Below are 13,674 nucleotides of genomic sequence, written 5' to 3' on the forward strand. Positions count from 1 at the left end.
CTTTTGGGCCCCTTGGGTCTGGGAGGGGATCCTACTGGTCTTTCGCGAGCGTGTTAGCCCGCTGTGTCTGTGGAGCAGAGGTATTCATTGAAGGATGTGAAACGACACCAGTCGACGACTTCTACCTTCCCTGCACCCATCAAGTGCTACTGCCATCGACATCCACCGGTGGCATCGACACCGTCATCCTTCTCAACTCTGATACTGAACCGGACATGCCAATACCTGACCCAGCACCTTATAATTACAACAGGCCTAGATTGGGTAATACGTGGGAGGATCTGTTGAATCTTATGATTATCAAACAGAAGATACTGCGGAGACTTGCTATGAGGATCTGGCGGATTTCAGTAGGCTGGACACCTCTCCAGACACTGGCCTAGTCTCTCCTCCTACAGTTGCTACATACAGTGCTTCGTTTGCTATGGTGGTGCGGAGGGAGGCTGAGGTCATTGAACTTACACTGCCCTCAGTGCAGTCAAGACAAAAGTCTTGACGGAGGTGCTTCAGCAGGGAGTTGTCCCCACAGAACAATTGTTTCCATTTAATGAAGCCCTTATAGACATCCTTCTCGAGGCCTGATTCAAGCACTGATCAGGACGATTGCCCAAAATCATCCCTCCCCAGGGGACCCCAGTTTTCTCACACAGCACATCACCCCGGAGAGCTAGGTGGTCCAAGCTTCCTTGTCCAAAATTAAACCTGGAGCATTCCCTCCTCCCCACCGGATAGGGAATCCAAAAGCCTGGATACCTTCAGTTAGAGTATATTCTCTTCTCCCAGTCTGGCATTGTGGTTGGTGACCACTTCATTCCTTTTGGGTCAGTACTTCCATAAGATCTGGGACTGCGCTGTGCCCATGGTCTCAGAGGAGTCCAGAGTCATACTCTCTCAGGCATTTACTGACCGGAGAGATGCTGCCAAGTTTACCAATAGATGTGAGTTGGATACAACTTACTCGCTAGGTAGAGGGATTTTCTTGCTAGTGGCCCTTAGATGCCACACCTGAGTGAGAACCACTGGATTGTCAGGGGATGTCCAAGCTTTGTCATGGACATGCCCTTTGATGGCTTCTGTCTGTTTGGCGAGAAAGTGGACTCCGCGCAGGAGAGCGTCAGACAGTAGAGCTATGGCCAGGTCCTTGGGCCTTTTTGTGGCCGCCCTCACCATCCTCTTTTGTTGCCACGGAAGGGATTTCCAACTGCATTTCTACACTTGAATACACCTCGGCCAGCAAGTTTTGTAATCCTTTTGTGGGCAAGGATGCGGTTCCCACAGACCACATGGGACAAACAGTCATAAGTCAGGCCAGTACACCCCCGTCAGCTGCAGCCTCCAAATTCTTGAAGTTTGCCCTCTGACTAGCATTGGCATCCAGTGGGGGGGTAGGATACACCATTACTTGCACTACTGCAGGTCAGTAACAGCCGACTGTTGTGTTTTGTAGCTTGTCCAAAGGGGCTACTTGCTCCCCTTCGTGACCACCTTATACCCCCCTACCACTCACTGACGACAAGCTGAAGGAGGACCACTTCTCCTTGCTCCATCAGGAGGTATTAGCTCGTTTGGCTAATGGAGCCATATAGAGAGTGCCCGCATCAGTAGGTTGTTACTATTCCTACTACTTTCTAGTGAATAAAAAGGACAGAGACCTTTGTCTGATCCTAGACCTGCGCCGTCTCAACCTGTTGCAGAAAAAGGAGAAATTCAAGAGGCTTAAGCTTGCATAAGTCTTTTCTGCCCTTAAACCGGAAGACTGGATGGTAGTGTTGGACTTGCAGGATGCATATTTTCACATCCCTGTCCTACGTGCCCCAGACATTAATTGCTATTCACAGTGGGTTAAGAGCACTTCCAGTTTTCCATGCTCTCTTTCGGCCTTACCAGTGCTCCTCGGGTGTTCACAAAAAGGATAGTGCTGGTTAGCTCATCAGCAAAGGTCAAGGGTTCCAGTCTTTCCCTACCTCGATCATTGACTGTTAACGGCAGGCTCACCCCAGATAATTGTCTCCCACCTCCAGACTATGGTGAACCGTCTGCATTTACTGGGGTTCACTATCAGAGTGCTGTAGTCCCATCTGACCCATTCTCGGACACTCCCTTTCATTGGAGCTGAGTGGACACAATGCATTTTCTGGCTTATCCTCCTGAAATGTGAGTCCAGGACATTCATGCTATGATACTGATGTTTCAGCCTGTATCCTAGATTTTGGGGAGAATGACACTGAGTTGCATCCTGTTTACAAGACATTCCCACCTACATATGCGGGCTCTGCAGTGGGACATGAAGTTCCAGTGGGCGCAGCATCTCCAACATGGTCCAGATCCCAGCGGAAACTGCAAAAGATCTGCAGTGGTGGTTAACAAACCACAATTGGGTCAGTGGCAGACCCCTCTCCCTTTCTCAACCAAATCTGATAGTAATGACAGATGCTTCACTCTGGGGCTTTTTCTGCCGGAAGATCAGGAGACTGGTGTTCGGCAGATCCGAACTCCACATCTGTCTATTGGAATTTTGGACAATCTGTTTTTGCATTGAAAGCCTTTCTTCCTTTAATTATGAGAAAGCTAGTATGGATGTTCACTCACAACATTACTGCCATTTCTGGCACTGCAACTAACAAGGCTTTGCGACACTGGACATGGCTTGAACACCAAGGCATTTCCCAAGTGGTCCAACACCTGGTGGGATCCCTGCACGCCAGAGTGGAAAAATAGTATATCCCCCCCAGTGGTGACGAAAAGGCTATTGCAAGAGTGGGAAGAACCTTGGTTAGATCTTTTTGTCTTTGTCAAGAATGGGCAATGTTAGCAGTTTTGCATGATGGAGTTTCCAAGGCGACTCCTGCCCGGAGACACTTTTCATCTCTAGTACAGGTCCATCCTCCTGTATGTGTTTCCACCAATATCACTCCTGCCCAGAGTTCTCAAGAAGATCAGGAACAAATGGGCCCAAGTCATTCCTGTGGCTCTGTATTGGGTATGGAGAGTCTAGTATCAGAGCTGTTAAGCATGAGCATCGGTCCTCCGATCAGGGTGCCAACAGTTGTCATCCTTTTTCCTTTTGGACTGAAAAGTCTGTTAAAGAAACAGCAAGAAAGACAAGTTGACAATATAATATGGTTTTGATGCATTAATTAGCCGCAGAGATCAGCCAGGCTCAGCCGAGATTGGAATCTGATGTCCAACGCACATTTCAAAAACAACGGCTTATATACTCTAAAACCGCTACAGAAAAAGGTTACAAGGATAGTATTTGTGTCGTAAATGTGTAAGATTAAATCAGCAGATAAAATAATTTCTTGAAAACAAAGCGCATATAGATGTGGGTCACATGGCCCTTGCTTTGCCTATTTAGCAGAAACTCCCTCTTTGGTTTTTGTATTCTCAGAATCTAAACGTTATTAGCAACATTTCACATCCATCACGCCTAAACATTGTCTAAGTGTGAAATGTGTTTTTCAGCAAAAGTTGGCATTTGCGTCACTATAAACAGAGGCAGGATGTACACCAGGACCAATCCATCTTGTGTACGTACTTAATGTGTGCATGCATCAGTAACACAATTACAAAGGAAATGGACTATATTGTGATTGGCGCATTTCGGCCCACCCTAGCAGATAGAAATTGTGGTAAAATAACGTTGCAGCTTCTGCGCTTAAGCCCTACTGGTTTACTGATTCTATAGGGAGATATGATCTAAGTTTCATGCAGTAGCTCAACTCATTGACCGCAAGCTAGTCCCTGACCTTTCAACAAACTATGTGACCTAATTAGCTCAGCTAAACGCATTATCCTTCGTAACATATTATGTCTGTGCTGAGGCCGGTGCTCTATTGGGGCCTAAAATTGTTTCTGACTTGAAACCTTTCTATGAAAGTCTCAGGCCTCAGATCCGTGTGGGTCTGTGAATAATGTATCCCATTTTCCCTATATCAGCCTTCCACCATAAGTCTGCAATGTTTTCCTAGCAGCCTGGTGCAATGTTATCCTAGCAGTCTAGCATCCCTCCACCAAGACCGTATACGCAGACTATTGGAGTAAGTTCATGACTTGGTATGCAGATATGCATGTTGACCCTCTATCTGAACCTCTTTCTTAGGTTCTCTTATTTATTCTTTATTTAGCCAAGCAGGGCTCTGCTCTGGGCACTTTAAAAGGTTACATTTCTGCAGTTTCTGTGGTTGCCTTATCTGCCATCCCTTTCAAATCCACATTTGCCAAAAACCAACCCCTAGAGGTTTTCGGCTCATTCTGTCAGAGCCAAAGCAGCAACCACAGAACTTGTTGAATTCCTGTCCTTGATATCAGTCAGGCAGCAACGTGGACTTCTTTACATATGTTTATGAAGCAGCGGAATTAAATTACACCACCTACTGATGCGCAGGGGTACTGCTCATCAAATGTTTCTGAATCCAGTCTGACACCCTGGGGATATTCTAAGGTAAGAAATCTGCAGCTAGGCAGAGTTCCTACTAGATAAGGTATTACCAAATTTAACTAACTAGTTCGGTAGAGTCCTTATGACTCGATTTGATGCCAGTGGTAAGCTCACAATGTCCCTAAGTGCAACTTATATTTTAGATCCTTTATTACACCATTGTGTACAGTTGTGTATCAGTAGAGGTACAGAAAAATGAGAATATGATTGATGGAAGTCAGACATAACTGGAACAAGTAGACAGTTTTTTTTTTAACAATGGTCTTCAACTGTATTGGAGAATGTGTACAGAGAAGGTTGTGTCGTCTGAGGCCACTCATCATTCTGGATTGTGAGCATGTTGTTTAGGTTCTGCCTTAACTGCAATAGAAAGTTTCCTGTAAATTTCCAAGCGGTACAAAAGGGGGTGGTGATGGACGGAGCATCTGAACCAATCAAACACTCACACCCAGTCAACAGATCTGGGTTTAATCCATCACCGTTCTTTAGCCGACTCTGCCACCCCAGTTCAGACATGGCCATATGCAAATCAGTCTGACCCTGTGCCTCATGGGAACAGTCCAGCCCGAACTGCCAAGCCATGCCTTCCCTGGACCGGAATCAAGCTTCCTAGGACCGGTTTCTGGCATTTCAGCCGTCTTCGGCCAGGCTTGCTTGAATCAGTGGCAAAGTGAGCAAGGGACTCACGTCTGAGCATACCCTGCCAACTTATGGCGAACAAAGCGGTACAAAAGGGGGTCCTACGACCGGTTTCTGGCATTACAGCCGTCTTCAGCCAGGCTTGCTTGAATCCAGTGGCAAAGTGAGCAAGGGACTCACGTCTGAGCATACCCTGCCAACTTATGGCGAACAAAGCGGTACAAAAGGGGGTGGTGACCCTTGGAAACTTTTTGGGAGAAAAAGTGTCAATGTTATTCTATGAGGAAAAACAGGTTATCGGTTTCGAGGTAAGTAATCGGTCTTTGGAGTTAGGGTTCTAGGGTTAGACTCAGGGGTCTCCCAGGGTCAGTGATGCACTGTTGTTTCACCCTCAGCGGCACTCGGGCGGCCGGGTGCAGTGTTGAGGCCCAATGTTATCCTATGGAGGATAGGGGGACTCTGGTTGGTGGCTGCTGGCAAGCAGGCCACGGGGTTGTGGGAGCAAAGCTCCTATGGTTAAGCTCAGGGCAAGTTGGGGACCAAGTTAGCAGAAAAGGGGCACCCTCGGCTGCGCTAGTGGTGCAGGGTGCATCTTTTGAGCTCCGATGCCCTGTTGATGTCAATGGAGGTTCTCCGGTACAAAAACACTGCAGGCTTGGGGACGAGGATCTTCCAGGAGCGACCACCACTTCGAGGGGTAAGTAGGGATGTAGAGGGTTGGTTAGGCACCGCTGGGTTGGGCACACAAGGCTGTGGGGCGTCGGGTGCAGGGATGCCTTGGGACGTCGGATTTTCTTACCCGCTCTTGTCGAGGTAGGGGGGTCCTCGAGATTGAGGCTGGAGGCATCATCTGGAGGCTTGAGGCAGGTCACGGGTCACTGGATCGCGGGTCAGGATTGCCGGGGGGACCTCCTCTTGGTGTTTTTCCACTCGAGCCCGGCCGGGTGCAGAGTGGGCTGGATTTGCGGTTCCTGGCTGGCACCAGAAGCTGCAGTTGAAACACGTTTGGTGTTCACAGGAGAAACAGCTTGGAAAATGAAGGCAGGCAGTTCCTCCGCGGTTTTTGAGGTTGCTGTCCGCTAGACACGCCGGGGTTTTGCAGGACCCGGTTCGAGGGGAGACAGACCTGTAGGGCTGGGGCCAACTCAGTGGGCGTCGTCCTCTTGTTAGATCTGCACGGCTTCTCGTCCTTCTTCTCTTCTTTTCTTGTGGTTGCTGACTCGATGAAGGAAAGTTCAGGGTGCCCCTAAATGCTAACTTTAGGGGTGTTACAAGTAGGTAAAGGGCAGGGACCGATAGGTCCCTTCCCTGGGGTGGGTACACCCCCTATTCTGCCACTCTCCAGTGGGACGGGGCAGGAGCCTGTCCCTGGGTCCCCCCCATCCTCAAGATGGCGAGGACTCAGAATTGTCCTTCTCCTTGCCTCCCCACCTGAGGGGTGGAGTTGGCAGAGGTGGGCAAACCTCTTTCCCTCACTTGTTTTCCCACCGGCTCTCCTGCCCAAAGCGGGGGGTAGAACCAGTGAGAACCAGTTGCTGAAAGCAGCAAATTGTCTGGGGAGGTTCACAAAGGCGTCATGCCTTTGAAGCTTCCCCTTCGTGAACCCTGCCCATCCTGGGGAGGAGGTTTGGCACCTCATCCCAGGATGTGCTTTGTTTTAGGCCCCCAAGAGCAGCAGGCTCTCGACCCAGGGGTCCAGAAACATGTCTGTTGGTGTTAACCTAAGCAGCCACTCAGTCAGGTCGCTAGGAGTTGGTCAAGTTTCAGGGGGCATCTCTAACATGCCCTCTGTTGTGCATTTTACATTAAATCCAACACTGGCATCAGTGTGGGTTTAATGTGCTGAGAAGTTTGATACCAAACTTCCCAGTTTTCAGTGTAGCCATTATGGTGTTGTGGAGTTCGTAATGAGTAACTCCCAGCACCATATACTCTTAATGGCAGCACTGCACATACAGGGCCCAGGAATGGACTGGGGCACAGTAGGGGTACAGGGCTCATGCGCCTGTACCCTCACCACTGGGATAGGACACCCAGCTAGAGGGGTGTCTGATGTATGCCAGGGCAGTGGTTTGTGGGCATGGCACACAGGGATGTGTGCCATGTCGACTGTACCATGTCGACTCTTCATTTTGTTCTGCATCAAGACACGCATCCTGCAAAGGCAGTGTGTGAGTGTCAGGGTGCAGGGCCTCTAAGGGTGGCACAATAAGTTCTAAAGCCCTTCGAGTCCTTCTCTGGTCATAGTGCCTTGGGTACCTGTGGTATCATTTACCACTGGAGGGTGGCACGCTAGGGGTTGTGCCCACCCCAGGGAAGGGGCTCATTGGTCCCTGCCCTTATCTACCTGTAATGCCCCTAAATCTAGTATTTAGGGGGCACCCTGAACCTTGCTTCCTGAGATCCAGCCTGACAACAAGAAGAAAAGAAGTATAAGGACCGAACAGCTGTGCTGCCAGCTAACAGGAGGATGACGCCCACTGACTTGGCCCCAGCCCTACCGGCCTGTCTCCCCTTGAACCTGCTCCTGCAAAATCCCTGTGTGTCCAGCAGCCAGCAACCTCAGAAACCATGGAGGACCTGTCTGCCTTCACTTACAAAAACTGCTTCTCCCGTGAACACCGGATTTGTTCAACTGCAACCTCTGGCAGCAGCCAGATATCGCGAATCCAGCCCACTCTGCACCTGCCGAACCCGGGTCGAGCTCGAGTGGAAAAGCACAACAAGGAGGTAACCCCGGCGATCCTGACCCGAGATCCGGTGACCCCTGGCCTGCCTCCAGCTGACTCCTGCAGCCTAAATCCAGAATGCCCCCCTAACTGCGACCAGGAGCTGGTAATAAGATCCGACCCCAAGGCACACCTGCACCTGATGCTCCACGGCCTTGTGTGCCCAAACCAACGGTGCCCAACCAACCCCTAACTTCCCATCTTACCTCTCCAAGTGGTGGTCGCACCCTGAAGTCCTTCGTCTCCCTGACTGCAGTGCTTTTGCAAACCGGAGGTTCTCCATAGAAAACAACTAGGTGCCCAACGTCGAAACAGCACTCTAGACCTGGCTGCCCCAGTGCTGCTGAGGGTGCACTTTTGTGCTACTTTCTTTCCCCATTTGCCATGACCTTAACCCTAGGAGCTTTGCTCCCACAATCCAGTGGCCTGCTTGCCAGCAACCATCAACCAGAGGCCCCCTATCCCCCATTGGATAACATTGGGCCTCAACACTCTGCACCCAGCGCCCTAGTGCCGCTGAGGGTGCAAAAACAGTGCATCACTGATCTTGGGGGACCCCTGAGTCTAACTCCAGAACCTTAACTCCCACAGTCGATTACTTACCTGTGAACCGATAACCTATTTTTCCTCCATAGGATAACATTGACAATTTTCTTCCAAAAAGTGTTTGGAAATCTAAAAATATTCTTTAAAAATCGCACAAATAACCAAAAACTTATTTACTTACATGTTTACAGGAAATGTCCCAATGCTGAATCCAGGTATCGTACAAAGTAACTTACCTGTAATTAACTGAAAAAGCCCATTCATTTCAATGCACTGTTTTTCTTCCAAAAAACGACTATGTGTGGAGTTTTGAAAGCTTAAGATATTCTTTAAAAATCATGTGAATAACCAAAACGTAATTACTTACCTGTTTACAGGAAATGTCCCAGTGCTGAATACAGGTATCCAGCACTGAGTAAGAAAAGTAACGTACAAAGTAACTTACGTGTAATTTACTGAAAAAGCCTATTCATTCTAATGTACTGTATTTGCTAGGTGTTGCAACCTGCTGCATCCCCTGTAAATCAAACAAAGTACAAGTTATATTCTGTAGCTGCATTTTTAAACTGTTCTATATTCATGAACTTATTACTGAAAAGTATTTTATGTTTACCTGTGCCAGGCTTTCTTGGTTCTAAAAATAAACAGTATATTTTTTTATACAAAAACAATTGGCCAAGAGTTCAGTTATTGAGTGTGTGAATTCATTTGCTGTCAGAGTGTGCACATCAAATGCTTAACACTGTCCTCTGATACTGCCTTACTGCTCAACCACTCTACTACAAATAGAGAGTAAGGTTGTATCTAACTTTAACCTCTGCCCACCTCTAGGGTCACTTGGTCTCTATACACACTATACCTCATTTTGGTGTAGTATATATAGAGCCAGTTTCCCACAACACACCATATGATAAAACAGTGGAATGTGAAGTTTGTACCAAAACAGAACTAGTACCCAAGGATGGAGGATCCCTGGAGAAACACAGAGCCACCCAAGGTGAGTAGCCAGGGACCCCAAGGCGCCAGGATGCACCGGGTAAAACGTCCATAGGATAACACAGGGTAAGTTGCGGTTGGAATTTTACAGTTCTAGGACCCTTCCCAAAGGACCCTGAAGGAACCACTTGGATCAAGGAAGGTTGGAAAGCCTCCCACCCTTGGATACCCTAGGAACTAGGATACCTACACCAGTAAGCCCAGGTGCATAGGAATGAAGTGGTGTCGGAACCGCCATAATCACCAATGGAGGTTCATGGAAGATCAGAAGCTACAAAGTTTCGTGGACCAAGCTGGTGGAACCAGTGTGTAGAATCCAGACGAGAGGAACCTGAAGGAATTGGGGACAGAGTACAAAACACGCGGAGGTGATCAGGTGGCACAGGAACACGATACTAGCCCTTTTTGGAGGTTCGTCCTGTAGCACGGTGAGGTTGTAGCAACAGCTGTGGGGCCCAGGCCCTGATGAGTGAGCACAGGAGCCATCAATGAGCTGTCCCACACCAGTCAACGGGTGCAGGGAGGTCAGTGGCCGGCAGGACAACCTAAAAGCCCGGTAAAGAGCAAACAACGATTCGTGGGTGAAGATGCTGTGTTGCAGACCAGCAAAGTCTGTGGGACTAACCAAGCAAAGGTAAACAATGCAGGTGAGCCAGCAGGAATCGATGGAGCCCCCTTGAGGCCACTCTGGCAGTATTCACAGGGAGTTGCAGAGAAGCCTTGAAAGCACACAGGAGATGAAGGCCCTTCAATGCAGTCTTGTGGCGGTCGGAAGTGCCCCCAGCCTACCTAATTCTAAAGGACAGATGGTCACACCTCTCCTTTGCAGGAAATCCTTTGTTCACATTCCCCTGCTCATCAGCAGGGGGGTAAAACTCTGTCTAGGGTTGGCAGCAGCATGGGTTGGCAGGTATAGCTTGTAAGGCTACACGAGTAGGTAGTGGGGGAGCCCTCTAAGATGCCCCCCATATATGGTATCATGCAACTAACACTGGCATCAGTGTAGTTGCATGATTCCAACAGGTTTGATACCAAACATGACCAGATATGGGGTAGCCATTATGTAGCTTAACATCTCTGCATGCAAGTAGTGTCCACTACATACCTTAAGATGGCTGCCCCGCATATCCAAAGCCGAGAGAATGGAGTCTGGGGTTTGTAGGAGTACCTCTGTTTGTGCAGGGCTACCCTCTCACTTAGAACCGTACACCCTGCCATTGGACTGAAGGGCCTATTTTAGGGGTGACTTAAAGGTTTTAAGTACAATGACCGGGAAATAAGGGGAACCTTCTATCTAAGGTGAACGGTGCATGCACCCTGTCACACAGAGTGCAATAGCAGCTCTGCAAATACAGTTTGAATGGGCTCCCAGGGGTGGCATAATTCATGCTGCAGCCCACAGGAGACCCCTGGGATACCAATGCCCTGGGTACCTAAGTAGCATGTACTAGGGACTTGTAGTGGTACTCCAGTATGCCAATTGTGAGGTGTACAAAGTACTTTCCCGTGAATGTATAGGCAAGAGCACTGCCACTGGGGTCCTGGTTAGCTGGATCCCAGTGAACTACAGTCAAAACACACTTGACACCAGGCAAAAAGTAGAGGTATCTATGCCAGAAAGATCCTACTTTCCTTTGAACTGAACCTACTAAGCAGATTGAAGGCTCCCATATTCCATATTCCAACCGTACATCCTGGAATTTGGTATCATGGATCCTGAGATGAGGCAGCATAGAGATCTAAATCTCCCTTAGTCATTTATGAGTATTTGAAAGGAAGCCTAATGCCCTTTATCTTGGGTTTGCAGTTAATTCAAATGGAAGAGATTTTGTTTATAGTGTCAGCAGAGAGGCTATAACTTCATCACATTTCATCGGATTCTATCTTGCTATTATTACAACTTGTAGGAAAGGTCTAAATCAGACATGTTTTTCAAAATACTTGGCATAAAAACTTTTTAGATGTCTATACGCAAGTCTTTTCTCCCATAAAGGACCCCCTACCATCCCAGCCCTACCCCTGGGAGCTCAATTTGGGGGCATCAAATGTAATTGGTCTACTCTTCCACTTTTGGAACCTAGCCACAGGGATTCATTGCAGCATCTTTTTTGGAAATTGCCTTTATAGTGGCTGTCTCCTCAGTTTCCAAGGGTTAGTGGAACTCGAGACCTTCTAACTGTTAAGTTTGAACAGGGTTTCATAGAACTATATGGTGATAAACTCATCCTTCCTTTCTCTGGAAGGTAGTTTCAGACTTGTTTATTGCCAGACAATTACCCTTCAAGATTTCTTACGCATCCCATCTACTCCAGTGAAGCCTTGTTTAAACTTTCTGATGTCAGGAGAGCTCTTTATTTTAAACCTGTAAGGACGGAAAGGTCGCTTGCATAGTGAAGGTCGCTTGCATAGTGATGGACATGCACCCCTGGCCTGGGTGCTCCAGCGGTAATGATTCCTGGATCCCTGATGCTAATTTTTGTTGTTGTGGGCAGACACGAACCATGCGTGCGCACCATTACATAAGCATGTGTCATGGATTGCGGTCTTTTTTAATCTAGTCCCTCCCATGGCCTGTGTTGTGGGGCTATCAGATTTGGATTCGCTCCTGCTATGACAGTCTGCTTTCTGGAAGAAAGGCATGGCAGAGGAGAGGGCACTTTAAAAGGAAGCAGACCCCCAGCATAAATTTCAAAGACTCAGACTCAAAATCAAATTAGCTGTCAGGAATTGGACTATACGAAGGGGATCTAGAGTTCCCAAAAATTGTCAGCTGCCAAGCAGCCAGTCCGACTGTGCAAAGAAAAGAAGCTCTGCAAGACCTCTGCATGTGACCAACACTGGGGACCAAGGACTGCCAGTTTCTCCGCTGAGTGAGGGGACATCACCGAGGGGCTTAAAGACCCTCCTACTCCTGGAGCCTAGAGCTCCAGGGCCTGCCTGCTTGCCAAGACTAGTATGCTCTTTGAGGGATTGGAGAGCTTTGGAGGGAACAAAGTCTAGAGGGGTATCCTGTCAATTCAATCCCTGTAGTGAGGTGAGAGGAGACTCCTGCATCATCAATCTGGTCGTTGCCCATGTGCAGGAAAAAGTCGGAGAGCAATGAGTGCCAGAGGAGGGCCTCTGTAAAGTGAGCCACAACTATTGCTAAACTGATCAAGTTATTGTCCATGTGCACGTTGACTGCGTCCCCGTATGCCAGGTGGGTTCCCATGAAGAGTGCTGCTGAGCCAACCGGACTGTAGTCCATGTGCGAAACAAAGTTGAAGCCCTGTATGTTAGGTAAAGCTTCTGTAAAGATCCCTGCCATGCTGTTTGAGACGTAGCTTGTGTACGGAGTGGAGTTGGTTACCTCCTATGCCAAAGGAGCCACTTAGGAACAGCCAGTCAGTGTGGTCTGGGCAAAACCCTCATCTTAAGAGGAGACTGCCGTTGTGACCTGAGCAGGCCCAAGCCCTGACTTAGGAAAAGCACCAGGAGAGTCACAACTCCACCAACCCACCACCCCACTCCCCACTGTCAGGAGGATGGAAGAGATTTATCAAGCATGAAGGAAACAAGCCTCATGACTACTGCCTCATCAGGACTGTGTATAACAAACTCAAGGACACCCTACTGCTGCCCCTCCAATCCGCTTGAGGGTAACTTACCAGGGACTGCAGCCTAAACATCTATGAAGGGGAGCGCGCCTGAAGACACTGGTCACTGTTATCGTACTAGTACATGTAAGACTGATTTATGGGCCAGGCTACCCTGGAGGGCTTGCCTAACTTATAGCACTTAAGTGACTGAACACTTTTCACTTCAACAAAGAGGTGGAGTGGGACTCCTGAGACTTAGAACATTAGGTGGGCCAGGCCCTGTGTCCAACCCCACACCATGCATGCCAATTGACATCTTATTTTGGTTTAAAAAAAAAAAAACAACCACAGAAATTCACTGAAAAAACAAAGATTCAGTAGTATCATATAGTTAGGTATGATAATATCTTAAACTTTGCATGATAAAACCCTTGCATGATAAAACCCTTAGAAATTCACTGGAAAAAAAACAACTTTTAAAGGAATGTTACAATTAGATGAAAATTTCAGTTAAAACATGTCATTTTAAACTAAGAAAACAACAAAAATTCCGCAGTTATAGTTGTCTCACCTAACTCATGCCAAAAAATTAACTATAATTTATGCTCTCCGACTACACTGCTCACATATTCCTTCACTTGTGACATGTTCTATGACATCATCAATCACATAACTGCAACATCTGAAATGGCATAATTTATGACAACACTGTGTATGGTGAGGGCACGATTTATAGCTACTTAAA

At 47.9% G+C, this 13,674-nt stretch overlaps 1 protein-coding gene across 4 annotated transcripts in view; it reads left to right on the top strand.

Annotated features, from left to right (window-relative positions):
- The window catches only part of BIRC6 (baculoviral IAP repeat containing 6), a 2,208,279-nt gene that overhangs the window by 887,860 nt on the left and 1,306,745 nt on the right, over positions 1 to 13,674 (top strand). The window lies entirely within an intron of this gene.

Source organism: Lissotriton helveticus, chromosome 6 (genome assembly GCF_964261635.1).
Source record: "Lissotriton helveticus chromosome 6, aLisHel1.1, whole genome shotgun sequence".
Lineage (NCBI taxonomy): Eukaryota > Metazoa > Chordata > Amphibia > Caudata > Salamandridae > Lissotriton > Lissotriton helveticus.